This window comes from Papio anubis, chromosome 19 (genome assembly GCF_008728515.1).
Source record: "Papio anubis isolate 15944 chromosome 19, Panubis1.0, whole genome shotgun sequence".
Taxonomy (NCBI): domain Eukaryota; kingdom Metazoa; phylum Chordata; class Mammalia; order Primates; family Cercopithecidae; genus Papio; species Papio anubis.
Genome location: NC_044994.1, coordinates 53,371,881 through 53,392,390, shown reverse-complemented (window position 1 = coordinate 53,392,390; position 20,510 = coordinate 53,371,881). Strand labels below are relative to the sequence as shown.

General features: G+C 38.1%; 1 long non-coding RNA gene across 1 annotated transcript in view; it reads left to right on the top strand.

Annotated features, from left to right (window-relative positions):
* Window positions 1-16,212, top strand: part of LOC116271487 — a 189,575-nt gene extending 173,363 nt beyond the window's left edge. The window contains exon 3 of the long non-coding RNA XR_004180093.1: window positions 16,163-16,212. This is a non-coding gene — a long non-coding RNA (uncharacterized LOC116271487). The remainder of the gene's footprint in view (window positions 1-16,162) is intronic.
* The last annotated feature ends 4,298 nt before the right edge of the window (window positions 16,213-20,510 follow it).

The following is a 20,510-nucleotide window of genomic DNA, read 5'->3' as shown; positions in this document are numbered from 1 at the left end:
ACCTCCATGATCCAATCACCTCCCACTAGGTCTTTCCCTTGGAATGTGGGATTATGGGGATTACAATTCAAGATGAGAGTTGGGTGGGAACACAAAGCCTAACCATATTACTCCACCTCTGGTCCCTCCCAAATCTCATGTCCTCACGTTTCAAAACCAATCATGCCTTCCCAACAGTCACCAAAAGCCTTAACTCATTTCAGCAGTAACTCAAAAGTCCCAGTTCAAACAAAGTCTCATCTGAGACATGGCAAGTCCAATCCACCTAGGAGTCTGTAAAATCAAAAGCAAGTTAGTTACTTCCTAGATATAATGGGGGTACAGGCATTGGATAAATGCTCCCATTCCAAATGGGAGAAATTGCTCAATATTAAGGGGCTACAAGCTCCTTACATGTCTGAAATCCAATGGGGTAGTCATTAAATCTTAAAGCTCCAAAATGATCTCCTTTGACTCCATGTCTCACATCTAAAGCACTCTAATGCAAGAGGTGAGCTCCCATGGTCTTGGGCAGCTCCACCCCTGTGGCTTTGCAGGGTACAGGCCCCCTCCTAGCTGCTTTCACAGGCTGCCCTTGAGTGTCTGTGGCTTTTCCAGGCACATGGTGCAAGCCGTCAGTGGATCTACCATTCTGAGGTCCACTGGTGGACCTCTTCTCACAGTTCCACTAGGTAGTGTCCCAGTTGAAACTCTGTGGGCCTCCAACCCCACATTTTCCTTCCACACTGCCCTAGCAGAGGTTCTCCATGATGCCTCCAGCAAATTTCTGCCTGGACATCCAGGCAATTCCATACATTCACTGAAATCTAGGCGGACATTCCCAAATCTCAATTATTGACTTCTGTAAGCTGCCAAGGCCGGGGGCTTGTGCCTTCTAAGCAATGGCCTGAGCTGTGTGTTGGCTGCTTTTAGCCATGGCTGGAAAACAGGACGCCAAATCCTGAGGCTGCACAGAGCAGAAGCGTGACTCTGGACCCAGCCCATGAAACCATGTTTTCCTCCTAGGCCTCCAGGTCTGTGATGTAAGGGGCTGCTGTGAAGGACTCTGTCATGCCCCGGAGGCATTTTTTTCATTGTTGGCTATTAACATTTGGCTTCTCATTACTCATGCAGATTCCTGCAGCTGGCTTGAATTCCTCCCCAGAACATGGGTTTTTCTTTTCTACTACATGGTCAGGCTGCAGATTTTCCAAACTTTTATGCTCTGCTTCCCTCTTAAACATACATTCAAATTTCAAACCATCTCTTTGTGAATGCATAAAACTGAACACTTTTAAAATCAACCAGGTCACTTGAATGCTTTGCTGCTTAGAAACTTCTGCCAGATATCCTAAATCATCTCTCTCAAGTTCAAAGTTCCACAGATCTCTAGGGCAGAGGCAAAATTCCACCAGTCTCTTTGCTAAAACAGAGTAAGAGTGACCTCTGTTCCAACTCCCAAGAAGTTCCTGATCTCGATCTGAGACCACCTCACCCTGGACTCCATTGTCTACATCATTGTTAGTATTTTGGTCAAAACAATTCAACAAGTCTCTAGGAAGTTCCAAACATTCCCACGTCTTCCTATCTTCTTCTTAGCTCTCCAAACTGTTCCAGCCTGTGCCTGTTACCCAGTTCCAAAGTCACTTCCACATTTTTAAGTATCTTTACAGTAGTACTCCACTACCTCAGTACCAATTAACTGTATTAGTCTGTTCTCACACTGCCATAAGGAACTGCCCAAGATTGGGTAATTTATAAAGAAAAGAGATTTAATGGACTCACAGTTCCACATGGCTGGGAAGGCCTCAGGAAACTTACAATCATGGCAGAAGGGACAGAAGCAAGTCTTACATGGAAGCAGGCAAGAGAGTGTGGGTCTGTAAAGGTGGAACTGTCAGACACTTATAAAACCTCATCATATGTCACTCACTATCATGAAAACATCATGGGGGATGCTGCCCCCATGATCCAATTACCTCCTACCAGGTAACTTCTTCGACACATGGGGATTATTGGGATTATAATTCAAGATGAGATTGGAGTGGGGACAAAAAACCTAACCATATCACTGGTCTTAGATTTCAATTACACTAACATTTACTGTCAGGTATTGAGGGTTTCAGATGAATAAAACATGGTATGTTTCCAGTTTATAGGTGAGTGAGAGTATGACTATAATTTATGCCAGGCAATAACAATATTACACAAAACACCTCAACACATAATTATTTAATAATGTAAGTACAATGTGAAAGGTATAAGGGGATCGTGTAATAGAATGAGAAGGAATAAACACTGTGCCCCCCTTCATTTACCTGGTCTCATTACACTGGTCTCTTTATTGTGCCTTTAACTTACTACATATATCCCAGCATCAGGGCATTTTCACTTTCTCATCTCTCAGGAATGCACTTTCCTCAGATATTTGCCTTCCTTGATCTCTGGCTTATTTATAATCTTGGCTTCAAAGTAATCTTCAATAAGGCTTTCTGAATACCCTATCTATGTGTACTCTGTCTGTCACTCTGATTTTTTATAGTGATTTTGTATTATTTACTTCTGAGTAACATGTATATTTATTTGGTTATTTTTGTGCCTTTTATTAGAATACAAACACTTTGAAGGCCAAGGATTTCTTTATTTTGTTCAATCCTGCAACCTCATACCTAGCAATATATAGCAGATTCTCAAATATTTGTTGAATGAAAGAAAGAATGAGTGAATATTATAATAGGAAGAAATTAGAAGACAATAAAATGTTGTGATATTTTAGCTAAGTATTGAAAAATTAAGAGGGTTTCTTTTTTTTTATTATACTTTAAGTTCTAGGGTACATGTGCACAACGTGCAGGTTTGTTACATATGTATACTTCTGCCATGTTGGTGTGCTGCACCCATCAACTCGTCATTTACATCAGATATAACTCCCAATGCAATCCCTACTCCCTCCCCCCTCCCCATAATAGGCCCCGGTGTGTGATGTTCCCCTTCCCGAGTCCAAGTGATCACATTGTTCAGTTCCCACCTATGAGTGAGAACATGCAGTGTTTGGTTTTCTGTTCTTGCGATAGTTTGCTGAGAATGATGGGTTCCAGCTGCATCCATGTCCCTACAAAAGACACAAACTCATCCTTTTTTATGGCTGCATAGTATTCCATGGTGTATATGTGCCACATTTTCTTAATCCAGTCTGTCACTGATGGACACTTGGGTTGATTCCAAGTCTTTGCTATTGTGAATAGTGCCACAATAAACATACATGTGCATGTGTCTTTATAGCAGCATGATTTATAATCCTTTGGGTATATACCCAGTAATGGGATGGCTGGGTCATATGGTACATCTAGTTCTAGATCCTTGAGGAATCGCCATACTGTTTTCCATAATGGTTGAACTAGTTTACAATCCCACCAACAGTGTAAAAGTGTTCCTATTTCTCCACATCCTCTCCAGCACCTGTTGTTTCCTGACGTTTTAATGATTGCCATTCTAACTGGTGTGAGATGGTATCTCATTGTGGGTTTTTTTTGCATTTCTCTGATGGCCAGTGATGATGAGCATTTTTTCATGTGTCTGTTGGCTGTATGAATGTCTTCTTTTGAGAAATGTCTGTTCATATACTTTGCCCACTTTTTGATGGGGTTGTTTGTTTTTTTCTTGTAAATTTGTTTGAGTTCTTTGTAGGTTCTGGATATTAGCCCTTTGTCAGATGAGTAGATTGCAAAAATGTTCTCGCATTCTGTAGGTTGCCTGTTCACTCTGATGGTAGTTTCTTTTGCTGTGCAGAAGCTCTTTAGTTGAATGAGATCCCATTTGTCAATTTTGGCTTTTGTTGCTATTGCTTTTGGTGTTTTAGACATGAAGTCTTTGCCCATGCCTATGTCCTGAATGGTATTACCTAGGTTTTCTTCTAGGGTTTTTATGGTATTAGGTCTAACATTTAAGTCTCTCATCCATCTTGAATTAATTTTCGTATAAGGAGTAAGGAAAGGATCCAGTTTCAGCTTTCTACTTATGACTAGCCAATTTTCCCAACACCATTTATTAAATAGGGAATCCTTTCCCCATTTCTTGTTTTTCTGAGGTTTGTCAAAGATCAGATGGCTGTAGATGTGTGGTATTATTTCTGAGAACCCTGTTCTGTTCCATTGGTCTATATCTCTGTTTTGGTACCAGTACCATGCTGTAGACCAATAGCAGGCTCTGAAATTGAAGCAATAATTAATAGCCTACCAACCAAAAAAATTCAGGACCAGATGAATTCACAGCTGAATTCTACCAGAGGTACAAGGAGGAGCTGGTACCATTCCTTCTGAAACTATTCCAATTAATAGAAAAAGAGGGAATCCTCCTTAACTCATTATATGAGGCCAATATCATCCTGATACCAAAGCCTGGTAGAGACACAACAAAAAAGGAGAATTTTAGACCAATATCCCTGATGAATATCGATGCAAAAATCCTCAATAAAATACTGGCAAACTGAATCCAGCAGCACATCAAAAAGCTTATCCACCATGATCAAGTGGGCTTCATCCCTGGGATACAAGGCTGGTTCAACATATGCAAATCAATAAATGTAATCTAGCATATAAACAGAACCAAAGACCAAAACCACATGATTATCTCAATAGATGCAGAAAAGGCCTTTGACAAAATTCAACAGCCCTTCATGCTAAAAACTCTCAATAAACTAGGTATTGATGGAACATATCTCAAAATAATAAGAGCTATTTATGACAAACCCACAGCCAATATCATACTGAAGGAGCAAAAACTGGAAAAATTCCCTTTGAAAACTGGCACAAGACAGGGATGCCCTCTCTCACCACTCCTATTCAACATAGTGTTGGAAGTTCTGGCTAGGGCAATCAGGCAAGAGAAAGAAATCAAGGGTATTCAGTTAGGAAAAGAAGAAGTCAAATTGTCCCTGTTTGCAGATGACATGATTGTATATTTAGAAAACCCCATAGTCTCAGCCTAAAATCTCCTTAAGCTGATAAGCAACTTCAGCAAAGTCTCAGGATACAAAATCAATGTGCAAAAATCACAAGCATTCTTATACACCAGTAACAGACAAACAGACAGCCAAATCATGAATGAACTTCCATTCACAATTGCTTCAAAGAGAATAAAATACCTAGGAATCCAACTTACAAGGGATGTAAAGGACCTCTTCAAGGAGAACTACAAACCACTGCTCAGTGAAATAAAAGAGGACACAAACAAATGGAAGAACATACCATGCTCATGGATAGGAAGAATTAATATCATGAAAATGGCCATACCGCCCAAGGTTATTTATAGATTCAATGCCATCCCCATCAAGCTACCAATGACTTTCTTCACAGAATTGGAAAAAACTGCTTTAAAGTTCATATGGAACCAAAAAAGAGCCTGCATCGCCAAGACAATCCTAAATCAAAAGAACAAAGCTGGAGGCATCATGCTACCTGATTTCAAACTATAATTAAGAGGGTTTCTATAGCAGTATGGGAGGTATAAAGAAAGACGCTATTGGTCTTATTAAGCTTTAGTCCGTTAGATTCCTCATGGGGAGGGTATTCTTAAAGATCATACCTCTCCCACAGTGAGAGGATTCTTTTAAGTTTTGGGACCAGGAAGTTTTTCTGCCCCTCCATTAATGGTAGAGGTATTTTTATTATTGTTGTTGTTTTGTTTTTGTTTTTTAGTTTTTTCTTCTGATAGCTGCCATGAGTCTTCGTCTGCTCCTTGGGGAAAGAGGGTTTACTTTTATTTTCCAGTTACACAAGTCTTCTGTTCAATAGAGGAGAAAAATCAAATAGCAAAATCTGTTGTTGTCCCCAAGGCCTGCCCCTGTGGGAGGCATTTTTCAGCTTCTTCATTGTCCCAGTGGTTCTCTTGAGTAACTGGTGAAGTCCATGGAGAAGGATTTGTAAGTGAACACAAACTCCTCTTTTGTCTATGACTCCCAGGATCTCTACACTGTCATACTAGCCTACATTTGGCCTCTAGCATTTTATTAAACATTGTAGCTTTATTCGTACCATTCTGTATGGCAGTTCCATCTTCCTCCTCTGCTCTACTGAAAGTAATCCAGAACTCATGTCTTATCTCTGCTTGTAGGCCTTGCCCTACTTTAGATTTAAGGCTATTTGGTTGTCCTGAGACCTCTGCCTTTCAAGGGTTTGAAAAGAAGTTATGGTTTAATGGATTATAATGGCTTTAGGCTGTCATTAAGATATAAGCAATCACTTCACAGCTTTTTACATTGTATTTCAAATCTTCTGCCCCTCCAATCCTTTTTATTTCATTTATTTTTATTTTGAGACAGAGTCTCACTCTGTCACCCAGGTTAGAATGCAGTGGCATGATCTCCACTCACTGCAACCTCCACCTCCCGGATTCAAGCGATTCTTCTGCCTCAGCCTCCTGAGTCGCTGGGATTACAGGTGCACGCCAGCATTCCCAGCTAGTTTTTGTATTTTTAGTAGAGATGGGGTTGCGACATGTTGGTCAGGCTAGTCTCGAACACCTGCCTCGGCCTCCCAAAGTGCTGGGATTACAGGTGTGAGCCACCGTGTCTGGCCCAATCCTTTTTATTTTTATTTATTTTATTTGAATGTATTTACTGCATTTTACTTTTATTTAAGCAGGGAGTTTCTTGTTTCCTATAAATTTAATGGTATGTATATTATTCAAAAGCTTTTATATATCAGAATATTGAAATGACAAATGACATGTGGGTAAATACGAAGCTCTTTAAATATATATACACACACATATATGCACACACACACACATATATATATATTTTATATATATATAGTTCAACTTGGATTTCCGGTTTAGGAGATACATGTGAAGGCTTTTTACATGAATATTTTCATGTCACTGGGGTTTGGTGTACAAATGGTTGTGTCACCCAGGTAGTGAGTATAGTACTCAATAGGTAGCTTTTTAACCCCTACCTTTCTCTCACCCTCCCCACTCAAGTAGGCCTCGGTGTCTACTCTTTCTTCCTTGTTCCCAGTGTACTCAATGTTCTGTTTCTGCATTAGTTCACTTAGGATAGTGGCCTTATGTCCCACCAATGCTGGTGCAAATAATAAATAATAATTCTTATATTAGCTTGTTCTCACACTGCTAATAAAGACATACCTGAGACTGGGTAACTTATGAAGGAAAGAGGTTTAATTGACTCACAGTTCATCATGGCTGGGGAGGCCTCAGGAATCTTACAATCGTGGTGGAAGGGGAAGCAAGCACATCGTTCTTCACATGGTGGCAGCAAGGAGAAATGCCAAGCCGAAGGGGAAAAGACTCATAAAACCACCAGAACTCATGAGCACTCACTAAATATCACAGGAACAGCAGGAGGGTAATCACCACCATGATTAAATTACCTCCCACTGGGTCCCTCCCACAACATGTGGACATAATAGGAACTCCAAGATGAGATTTGGGTGGGAACACAGTCAAACCATATCAATTTTGTTCTGTTTTTTTATGGCAATGTAATATTCCATAGTGCATATATACCACATTTTCTTTCTCCAGTCCACCATTGATGGGCATCTATATTGACTCCATGCCTTAGCTATTATGAATTATTCTGTGATGTACATATGAGTGCATGTGTCTTTTTGGTAGAATGATTTATATTTCTTTTGGTATATACTCGTTAATAGGATTGCTGGGTTGATTGATGGTTCTGTATTAAGTTATTTGAGAAATTTCCAAACTGCTTTCCACAGTGGCTGAACTAATTTGTATTCTCACCAGCAGTGTATAAGCATTCCTTTTTCTCTGAATCCTCAGCAACATCCCTCATATTTAGACTTTTTAATAATAGCTATTCTGAGTGTTGTAAGATGTTACCTCATTGTGGTTTTGATTTTCATTTCTCTAATAATTAGTAGTGCTGAGCATTTTTTCATATGCTTGTTGACCATGCTGTATATATTCTTTTAAGATGTGTCTGTTTATGTGCTTGGCCCATTTTTTAATGGGGTTCTTTGCATTTTGCTTGTTGATTTGTTTAAATTCCTTACAGATTCTGGATATTAGACCTTTATGGGATGCATAATTTGCAAATATTTTCTCCTATTCTGTAGGTTGTTTACTCTGTTGATAGTTTCTCTTGCTGTGCAGAAGTTCTTTAATTAGGTCTAACTTGTCTATTTTTGATTTTGTTGCAATTGCTTTTAGGGATTTCATCATAAAATCTTTGCCAGTGCCTATGTCTAGAATGCTATTTCGTAGGTTTTCTTCAAGGTTTTTAAAATAGTTTCAGGTCTTACATGTAAGTATTTAATCCTATCTTGAGTTTATTTTCATAGATGGTGAAAGGAAGGGGTCCAGCTTCAATCTTCTGCATGTGGCTAGCCCAGTTATCCCAGCCCTGTTTATTGAATAGGGGGCCCTAATCCCATTGTTTGATATTGTAGACAATAGCAAGGTTATTGTTGTAGGTGTGTGGCTTGTAAATTGTAGGTGTGTGGTTTTATTTCTGGGTCCTCTAACCTGTTCCATTGGTATATGTGTCTGTTTTTGTACCAATACCATGCTGTTTTGATTACTATATCCTTGTAGTATAATTTGAAGTTAGTGTGATGCCTCCAACTTTGTTCTTTTTTGCTTAGAATGACTGTGGCTGTCGAGCTCTGTTTTTGTTCCATATTAATTTCAGCATTGCTGCTTCTAATTCTGTAAAAAAATGACATTAATAGTTTGATAGCAATAAAATTGAAGTGTAAATTACTATCAGCAGTATGACCATTATAATGCTATTGATTCTTCCTCTCCATGAGCCTGGAGTGTTCTCCCATTTGTTTATATTGTCTCTGATTTCTTTCAGCCATGTTATATAATTCTTATTGTAGAGATCTTTCACCTCCCTAGTTAGCTGCATTTCTAGATATTTTATCCCTTTTGTCACTATTGAGAATGGTTGTATTTGGCTTTCAGCTTGTTCATTATTGGTGCATAGAAATGTTGCTAACTTTTATACATTGATTTGTCTCCTGAAACTTGAGTGGAATGGTTTTTCAGTTCTAGGAGCCTTTGGGCAGAGACTATGGAGTTGTCTCTGTAAAGAATCAAATTATCTACAAAGATAGTAAATTTATCCCCATCTCTTCCTATCTGGACGTTGTATTAGTATGTTCTCATACTGCTGTAGAGAAATATCTGAGACTGGGTGATTTATAAAGAACAGAAATTTAATTAGCTTACAGTTCTACAGGCTGTATAGGAGGCATAGTAGCTTCTGCTTCCAGGGAAGCCTCAGGAAACTTACAAATATGGCAGAAGGCAAAGGGGAAGCAGGCACGTCTTATATGGCTGGAGCAGGAGGAAGAGAGAGAGTGGTGGAGGTGCCACATACTTTTGAACAACCAGATCTCATGAGAACTCACTATTGCCATGACAGCACCAAGGGGGATGGTGTTAAACCAAGAGAAACCACCCCCATGATCCAATCGCTTCCCACCAGGCCCCACCCCCAGCATTGGGGATTACATTTCAACTTGAGATTTGGTTAGGGATACAGATCCAATCCATATCAGTTGCCTTTCATTTACTTTTCTTGTCTAATTGTCCTTACTAGGACTTCCAGCAATATGTTAAATAGGAGTCATGAGAGTGGACATCATTTTCTTGTTCTGGTTCTCAAGGGGAATGCTTCCAGCTTTTGCCTGTTTAGTATAGTGTTGGTTGTTGGTTTGTCATAGATGGTTATCATTTTGAGGTATGTTCTTTCAATGCCTATTTTGTGGAGAATTTTTAACATGAAGGGATGTTGAATTTTATAAAAAGCTTTTTCTGCATCTATTGAGATGATCATGTGATTTTTTTGTTTTTAGTTCTGTTTATGTGATAGATCACGTTTATTGATTTGTATATGTTGAACCAACCTTTCAACATGGTTGAAATCCTGTTGAAATCCTGAAATAAAGATTACTTGATCATGGTTTATTGATATTTTTATGTGTTGCTGGATTGGATTTGATAGTATTTTGTTGAATACTTTTGTGTCTACGTTCATCGAGGGTATCGGTCTTAAATTTTCTTTTTTCCTTGTGTCTCTGCCAGATTTTGGTATCAGAATGCTGCTTGCCTCATAGCATGATTTAGGGAACAGTCAATCCTCCTCAGTTTTTTGGAGTGATTTTTGTATAATTGGTTCCAGCTCTTCTTAATCTGTCTGGTAGAATTTGGCTGTGAATCTAAATGTTCTAGGGGTTTTTTTTTCTAGTTTCTAGGTTTTTAAATACTAATTCAATTTTTGAACCAATTATTGGTCTGTTCAGGATTTAGTATCTTCACATTTCAATCTTGGGTGGTTGTATGTTTTCAGGAAGTATTAATTTCTTCTAGGTTTTCTAGTTTGTGTCCATTGAGGCATTCATAATGGTCTTTGAGGGCTTTTTTATATTTCTTTTTTCTTTTCTTTTTGTTTTTTGTTTGTTTGTTTGTTTGTTTTAGGCAGAGCCTTGCTGTGTTGCCCAGGCTGGAGTTCAGTGGCTTGATCTTGGCTCACTGCAACCTCTGCCTCCCTGCAACCTCTGCCTCCCAGGTTCAAGCAATTCTCCTGCCTCAGCCTCCTGAGTAGCTGGGATTTCAGGCATGTACCACCATGCCTGGCTAATTTTTGCATTTTTGTAGATATGGGGTTTCGCCATGTTGGCCAGGCTGGTCTTGAACTCCTGAACTCAAATGATCTGCCCGCCTCAGCCTCCCAAATTGCTGGGATTACAGGCATGAGTCACCACGCTTGGCCAGTTTTTTATATTTCTATGAGGTAATATTGTCACATTTCTCATTTCTGATTGTGTTTATTTGGATCTTCTTTTTCTCTTTATTAATCTAGCTAACCATCTATCAATCTTATTTACTCTTTCAAAAAACGAACTTTTGGTTTCATTGATATTTGATATGGATTTTTGTGCCTTAATTTCCTTCAGTTCAACTCTAATTTTGGTTATTTATTTCCTTCTGCTAGCTTTGGGGTTGATTTGCTCTTGTTTTTCTAGTTTCTCTAAGTGTGATGTTATGTTGTTAATTTGAGATTTTTCTAACTTCTTGATGTAGGCATTTAGTGCTATAAACTTTCATCTTAACATACTTTAATTGTGTCCCAGAAATTCTGGCATGTTGTATCTTTGTGTTCATTAGTTTCAAATAATATTTTGATTTCTGCTTCAATTTCGTTTTTACCCAAAAGTCATTCAGGATCAGGTTGTTCAATTTCCATGTAATGGTATGGTTTTGAGAGATCTTCATAGTATTGATTTCTATTTGTATTGCACTGTGATTCAATAGTGTGGTTGGTAGGACTTCAGGTGTTTTGAATTTGTGGAGAAGTGCTTTATGGCTGAGGATGTGGCTGATCTTAGAGTTATGTGTATGTGCAGATGAGAAGAAAGTATACTCTTATTTTGGGGGGGCAAATAGTACTATAGATGTCTGTTAGGTTCATTTGGTTAGCTGTTGAGCTTAGGTCTCAAATTGTTTTGTTAGTTTTCTGCCTTAATAATTTGTCTAGCACTGTCAGTTTGGTCTTGATATCTCCCACATTTATTATGTGGTTATCTAAGTTTCTTAGTAGGTCTCTAAGAACTAGTTTAACAAATCTGGGTACTTGAATGTTGGGTACACATATACTTAGGATAGGTAAGTCTTCTTGTTAAATTGAATCCTTTACCATGATGTAAGGCCCTTTTTTGTCCTTTCATAAATGTTGTTGGCTTAAAGTCTGTTTTGTCTGAAATAACAATAGCAGTGCTTGCTCTTGTTTGTTTTCTGTTTGCTTGATAGAACTTTCTCCATCCTTTCATTTTCAGCTTAGTGTAGTCATTGCAAATAAGATGGGTCTCTTAAAGCCAGCAAACAGTTAGGTCTTGCTTCTTTATTCAACTTGCCTTTCTCTGTCTTTTAAGTGGGGTATTAAGTGCATTCACATTCAAGGTTAATACTGGTATGTGATAATTTGATACTGTCATCATGTTGTCAGCTGGTTGTTATATAGACTTGATTGTATGGTTTTTTACAGTGTCAGTGGGCTATAAACTTAAGTGTGTTTTTGAGGTGGCGGGTAACAGCTTTCATTTCCATGTTTAGCACTCCCTTAAGGATCTCTTGTAAGGCATTTCTTGTGGTAATGAATTCCTTTTGCATTTGCTTGTCTGAAAGCATTTTATTTCTCCTTAGCCTAATTAGAGAAGCTTAATTGGGATGGATATAAAATTATTAGTTGGAATTTCTTTTTTTTAAGGATGTTGAATCTAGGCTCCCAATCTCTTCTGGATTGTATGGTTTCTGCTGAAAAGTCTGCTGTTAGCCTGATGGGATTTCCTTGGTATGTAACTTGTCTCTCTCTGGCTGCCATTAAAATTTTTTCTTTCTCATTGACTTCAGAGAATCTGAGGGCTGTGTGTCTTGCGGGTGGTCATCTTGTATAGTACCTTACAGGGGTTGTGGGAATTTTCTGAATTTGCATGTTGACTTCTCCAGCAAGGTTTGAGAAATTTTTGTGGACAATATCTTCAAATCTGTTTACCAAGTTGCTTGCTCCTTCTCCATCTTTTTCAGGAATGCCAATGAGTTGTAGGCTTGACCTCTTTATATAATCCTATATTTCTTGCAGGCTTTGTTCATTTTGTTTTTTTCTTTTCATATTTTTGTCTGCCTGTGTTGATTCAAAGGAGTGGTTTCAGAGCTCTGACATTCCAAGCATAGTCTATTTTATTATTAATGCTTCTGATTGCATTCTGAAATTCCTGCAGTAAATTTTTCATTTCCAGAAGTTCAGTTTTGTTCTTTCTTAAAATGGATATGTCACCTTTAACTCTTGGACTGTTTACCATTTTCCTTAGATTGGGTTTCAGCTTTCTCCTAATCTCAATGAGCTTCCTTGCCATCCAGATTCTGGATTCTGTTTCTCATTTCAGCCATTTGTGTCTGGTTAAGAACCACTACTGGGGAGTTAATGTGGTTATTTGCAGATAAGAAGATATTCTGGCTTTTAGAGTTATCAGAGTTCTTTTGCTGGTTCTTTCTCATGTGAGTGGGTTGATATTCCTTTAATCCTTGAGGTTTCTGTCATTTGGAATGGGCTTTTTGCTTAGATATTCTTTGATGCCCTTGAGGGTGTGACTGCAGTGTAAGTTAAATTTAGTCAATTGGCTTCATTGCTGGATGCTTTCAGTGGATCAAGGCTTGGCTTAGCACTCCTGGGCTGCATGCTTTTGCCCTAGGGGGCTAGAACCAAACCTGTGGCTTTGTCCTCTGGCCCCTCAAGTTTAAGCACCTGCTGCACTGGAGAGACCATGGTGTTCCCAGTCTTCTCTACCAACACTCCGATGGGAGCTGCCAGCAAAAGCTCTTTGATGAAGCAGTGGTGGGGCTCTGTGCAGATGCAAGCTGTTAGGGTGGCACTAGGAGGCTGTGAATGAGTGTGTACTGGTGGGGGAAGGCTGTGGGTAGGTGAACACTGGTGGGGGTCAGTCTGCAAAAGCACTCTGATGGGCAGGCCAAATCTGCTGGCAAAAGAGCTATGATGGCAGCTTCTGGCAAACACTTCAATTGGGCAGCTGAGGTTGTACTGCAAGTGGGTGCAACCAGGTAGGTACTCTTGGAGAGGCTGGCAGGTAGGCAGGCACTCAGAGATCAGATTGGCCCCATCTCACCGGCAAGGCAGTCCTGCCCAGGTATAAGTCCTTGTGCTCAGCGACTTAGTGCAGGATTCCCAGCTTCCTCCCCCTCAGCCTGTCTACTCTCAATGAACTCTGTCTACTCTCAATGTCTTCTTTCTGAAGATCTGTTTGGAGTCTGTCAGTCTACTTGATGGTCTGGTTTCTCTCAGTGTGGGAAGTTCTTCCTAGCTGCAGGTAGCTGGCCATCTTGGTTCCTATGCAAAACTCTTTTAAATGAAAAATTTATCTCTTTGGAAATGATATACAGCATGAAATATGCTATTTGGAGTGCTGGTATCACTTTGATATTTTCCCCATTATAGGTGACAAAACTTTTTTTCCCCCTGGATGTCTTTTGTATTTCTATCCTTAACTTCAAAGGCTTTTAAAATAAATGTTACCACTGTAGATAGATAGATAGTAATTATTACTTATCCTTTTATCCCTCAAATACTGTACTTTTGCCTGCAAGTTCTAGGTTTTCTGTATTTCAAACATGTGTTTTCAAAAAATTTGATAAATTTATTCTGTTCTTCTTTTCTTTAGTACTATCAATTATGCATCTGTCCTACTTCCTTATCTGTCATTCATATATAGGCATACCTCATTTTATTGTATTTCTTTATTGTGCTTCACAGATATTGCATTTTTTTACAAGCTGAAGGTTTGCGGCAACCCTATGTTCAGCTTCTATTGGTGCCCTTTATCCAACAGTGTGTGCTCACTTTGTGCCTCTGTTACATTCTTGGAACATTTTCACAGTATTTCAAAGTTTTTCATTATTATTATATCTGTTCTGGTGATCTGTAATCAATGATTTTTGATGTTACTATTGTAATTTTGTTGGAGTGTCATGGACCTCACCCACGTAAGAGAGCAAACTTAATTTATAAATGTTGTGTGTGTTCTGACTGCTCCACCCTTCAGCTGTTCCCTCATCTTTCTCCCTTTTCTTGGGACTTCCGTGACACAACAGCATTGAAATTAGACCAACATCCCTGTCTCCATAACACGAAAGTGCAAGGTGAAGCCACAAGTGGTAGTGTGGAAGCTGCAGCCAGTTATCCAGAAGATCTTAGATAAGATCATTGATGAAGGTGGTTACACTAAAAACACACACACACACACACACACACACACACAACAGATTTTTGATACAGACAAAACAGCCTTACACTGGAAGAAAATGCCATCTAAGACTATAATGTCTAGGAGCTTTAAAACTTCAAAGGATAGACTGACTTTCTTGTTAGGATCTAATGCAGCTGGTGACTTTATGTTGAAGCCAGTGCTCATTTACCATTCTAAAATTCCTAAAGCCCTTCAGAATTTTTCTAAAACTACTATGCCCTTGCTCTATAAATTAAACAAGAGTGGCTGACATCACATCTGTTTATGGCATGTGTTACTAAATATTTTAAGTCTATTGTTGAGACCTACCACTCAGAAAAAAAAAAATCCTTTCAACATATCACTGTTCATTGAAAGTGTAGCTAGTCACCAAAGAGCTCTGATGGAGACATACAAGATTAATGTTTTCATGCCTGCTAACACAGCGTCTGTTCTGTAGCCCATGGATCAATAAATAATTTTGACTTTCAAGTCTTATTATTTAAGAAATGCATTTTGTAAGTCTGTAACTGCCATAAATAGTGATTCCTATGACAGATTTGCACAAAGTAAATCCAAAACCTTCTAGAAAGTAATTACCATTCTAAATGCCATTCAGAACATTTGTGGTTCATGGGAGGAAATAAAAGCATCAACATTAACAGGAGTTTGGAAGAAGTTGATTTCAACTTTCATGGATTTCTTTGAGGGGTTCAAGACTTGAGTGGAGTACATGATAGATATGGTGGAAATAACAAGATAATTAGAATTACAAACGGAGCCTGAAGATGGGCCTGATTTGTTGCATTTTTCATGATAAAACTTCAACAGATAAAGAGTTGCTTCTTATGCATGAGCAAAGAAAGTGGTTTCCTGAGAAAGAATCTACTCCTGCTAAAGAGCTATGAACACTGTTGAAATGACAATAAAGGATTTAGAATATTACATAATATTACATAAACTTAGTTCATAAATCAGAAGCAGGGCTTGAGAGGATTAACTCCAATTTCGAAAGAAGTTCTGCTAGGGTAATGTGCTATCAATCAGCATGGTATGCTACAGAGAAATCTTTTGTGAAAGGAAGAGTCAATTGATTCAGTAAAATTCACTGTTGTCTTCTTTTAGGAAATTCTCACAGCCATTCCAACCTTTAGCAACCACTACCCTGTTCAGTCAGCAGCCACCAACACTGGCAAGACTCTCCACTAGCAAAAAGATTAGCATTCTCTGGAGATTCGGATGATTGCCTTTTTAACAATAAAGCACTTTTAAAATAAGATACTTTTTTAGACATAATGCAGTTGTTCACTTAGTAGACTACAGTGTAGTATACATATAACTATTATATGCAATGGAAAAGCAAAAAATTCATGTGGCTTGTTTTATTGCAGGACTTGCCTTATTGCTGTGATCTCGAACTCATCTGCAGTATCTCCAAGGTATGTTCTATTTTATTCTCCTATTTATTTTTTTCACAGTTATCTTTTTATTAGTTCAATTTAGTTTTTTACTTATTTATTTTATTTTAATGCAAAAAATATTTGAGATGATTCAATTTTATTTTATCTAAGACACCTGAGTTTTGAAAAATAATATTGTCTTCTAAACTTTGTGGCAATTTTTCTGATATATGATGTTTATCTTAATTTTATTATTATGTGTCTTTTATCCAATTTTTTGAATCATATCTATTTATCGATTCTCTATTCTTTCTTTTCTAATCATTACTAATGTTTTTTGATAGAGCATTTATATTTGAAATAGATCTACTGAATTATATGCTTGTTGGATGGGTCAGGGGATACATTAAGTATTTAGAACTTTCAACTACAGTTTTCTGCCTCAGAACTCAAATATTGTGTTTTCTTCTCTGGAGGTGTATCTACTCTAGTTTTATACTTTCTTTTTGTTTGGAAAAACAAATGGTTCATGTAACTCACAGTGAAGTTTCTAAAATGGCAAAAGTTCTATTGGGTTATCGTTCAGCTGTTTGAATCTTTCTAATTCATTCATCAGCTTTGAATGAGGAAGCATACAGAAGATACTAGATCCCATGCTTTGAGTTGTCACAGCCAATGCAAAATTTAGTACAGATAGCCTGAAGTTCAGATTTATGAGAATAATACATTTTTTCCCTAAGACACTAGGTTTTGAAGTGACTTATTACACAGCAATGTGCAACTGGAAGAATCTTATATGCCCACAATGAAAGGGGCAGTTTGAATTCACTACACATTTCCTAATTTTGGTCTCCTTGCAATTGAACTGGGTACCTAATCTTCACACAATCAAGTGTAGGAAGTAATATTCTATCACTGTTTCTGGTGAGGAAATTTTGACTATATACTTGGGTACCATGTGAATATGCCATTTGTTAATATTTTGTAGTGGTTTGACTACATGACCACAGTTTTAAAAGAGCTATGATAGTCTACAGGTAAGTTAGAAAGCCAACCAGAGTAGAATTTATTAACTAATATTAAGAAATAATAACTTGAATGAAAAAAGAATTAAAGTAGATCAGCCATTATAAACTCTTCCTCTCACCTTTATTTCTTTTACTGTAAATTCACTGGCATCTTTTCTATGTGGACAGGAAAGCATATTCTATATTGGACCTTAATTCATTTCTTTCAAACACTCTAGAAAACAGAGAATATAATAACTTTTCAATTTTAACACAATATGCATTCAAGGATACTTTTCGTCCATGGCCTTAAACTATGAAAAACTTTATGTAAGATGCAATTTAGCAGAGATAAAAATATAGAGCAAATTAGAATTAGCTTTAAGGTGGCCAGTATTAATTTTTTGGAGTACCACCGCTGTTCCTGAAGACTCAAAACCAACAGCCTGTGCAACATATCTAAACATTGTCAATGGCTGACATTATTTGGTAGTCTCATGATAAGAGCTACCATTATGTGAGTGGCTTGAGAGTCCATTAAATCTAGAGTCAATCTGAATCTCTTCTTTCATTTTTGTGTGCCATGGGAGATCAATAAAATTGCATTTGATTTAGACTGTACATGAAAGAGAAGGAAAAAGTTTCCTTATGCACCCACTCAAATGATAAAACAAATGAATTTATAAAGGTTGAAGCTTATAGTATTAATAGCAGGCTGTGAAGTCACAAATATGTTTGTTGTACCATCAGAATTGTAAATGACATAATCACGTTTATGATCTTATGTTTCTTCACGTTTACTATGCCTGCTCTTCTAGTGACATTGCTGAGCCCTGCTTTGGTTTTTCTCTCACACATGATATTCTAATTGCAGAAATCCAATTCCTCCATGCAGTTCAGGTCTCAGTGCTGTAGAAGCTTCTATTTTGATATTGGACCTTTCAATAGTAATGACCCCTTAAAGGAGATAAACAACCTTAACTTTTATTTTTTTAATATCTAGTTGTTTAGCATAGTAGAAGTATTTAGCTCTAAGCCACCAGTAACTTTTTATGTTTAAATAACCAATCATAATTTACTTTCTTTACAATTCCTAATTAGCAGCATCAATGCCTGAACTAGACTTAAAGCAGGACAGGGAAAATGTTTCTGAACTTTCAGAAATTTACTGACCTGCATTACTTTAGGGTGAGATTCAAAGACTTGTTGGAGAATAAAGTTCAGAAGAATCCTTTGGTGCATTTCACCTGTTCTCCAGGTCTTCCTTTTCCTACCTAGATAATAGTGAGAATTCAAGAAAAAATGTGCTGAACAATGTGCTCCAAAGTTATTATATTTATCATTTGGTTCAATAGGAATATCAAAGTCTTGAAGTGCTAGCAGATTTTTTTTTTTTTTTTGAGACGGAGTCTCGCTGTGTCGCCCAGGCTGGAGTACAGTGGCCGGATCTCAGCTCACTGCAAGCTCCGCCTCCCGGGTTTTTACGCCATTCTCCTGCCTCAGCCTCCCGAGTAGCTGGGACTACAGGCGCCCACCACCTCGCCCGGCTAGTTTTTTGTATTTTTTAGTAGAGACGGGGTTTCACCGTGTTAGCCAGGATGGTCTCGAACTCCTGACCTCGTGATCCGCCCGTCTCGGCCTCCCAAAGTGCTGGGATTACAGGCTTGAGCCACCGCGCCCGGCCGCTAGCAGATTTTTAAAGGCCTTCTGAATCTATCAAGGATCAATTATAAGCCATCTAACTTGAACATTGAAATATGTTATTCCAGTTCAATACAAGATGGAAGAATAGGAAATCTGCAGTTCTGAATCCCATGTGGTTGAGGATGATACAACTTCTGATGCCCAGTGTTTCATTTATTCCTTTATTCAGTAGGTCATTTTATTAAACACACAATGTATAAGTTAATACACCCAAAGTATCACTTATACTGCATATATAACGCTTAGTAGAGGGGGTTGCATAAATAAAGTGAAAACAAATCTCTTACCAATGAATAGGAGAATTGAATTAGTTTATTTCTACAATTCTTTGAGATAAGACCATGATGTACGATATGGGTGTGCATACGTATGTTTGTAGGTATGTATGTAAGTGCATGTTTGTTTGCTTATTCTCTATCCTTAATAGCTGGTAGAATACATTCATGTTCAGGACTTGGCATGTTCTTATTCTAAATTTTAGAGTTTTATTCTAAATTTTAGAGTTCCCAACAAACTGAATATTGGGCACCAGATCTTTCTTTTTGTTTTGAAGAGGAAGTAAATGGTTATGTTCTGTGGCTTCATATTTGAGGAGGATCCGTACTTCACCTGGCATCCAGGGTTCAACTGAGCTCAGCAGAGCTTCGAGTTGCCTATGCCGTCATCGGGGTGCAATACTTATTAGCTAGTTGAGGAAAAAACACCTACATTTTTGTTCAATATTCTCTTCTTTAGGCTTTAGTGCCCCCAGTTGTCATGGAGCCTGTAGTAGCTGCTTATGAATTCCAGGTCCTTATCCCACCTCTGCTACCTGTGACGTCATCTTTCCCTCCATAGGACAATGATGCAATCATAATTTATAATACAGAGATTCGAGTTTTACAAAAATCTCTGTTTTCATGAACTCTGCTGTGCATAAATCCCTTAGAGAATTCCTCCAGTGATACTGAGACTTTGCTGTCCTTTTCAAATGAAACGATTGCCAGGGTCATTGCACCAGTTGGACCTAGGTGGGTTTTGTGGGCTGCTGAGGAATAGAATGGAAATCCTATTCAAAATAAATGAAGTAACCATGATATGCTGCCCCTACCCTAGAAATAATTCAGTGATTTGAACATGAGTTCCTGCCACAAACATAGCTGTTATACGATTGTTAATAAATATTTTTGCTTCCCTATCTGTGTCTCTTGCTGATATACCTTGCCTAGCTCCATCCTGTCTGTGACCCCTGTACCAGGGTTCTGGTTAAGACACATAGATTATTACAAACAAACACTCAAAGCCTGCTCTGCCACTGCAGTCAGGATTGTGCATAGTAAAATGTCTTCCCAAGTCAGTTTGCAAACATATTGACGTTAGTGATCAAAAAGCATCATCTGGTCCCATAGGAACCTAGTGATACCCATAATTATGAATAACTGGAAATTCTATCCCAATCATTTCATAGCTTGATATTGCTAAGTGTTGCCCCTCCATCAAACATCACCAAAATTAACCTTTAGGGAACAGTTCTTTAATATATTTTATTAATATATTATTCTTGAGGTTTGTAAAAAATATATACTCCTTGGGAGGCCAAGGTGGGCAGATCACGAGGTCAGGAGATCGAGACCATCCTGGCTAACATG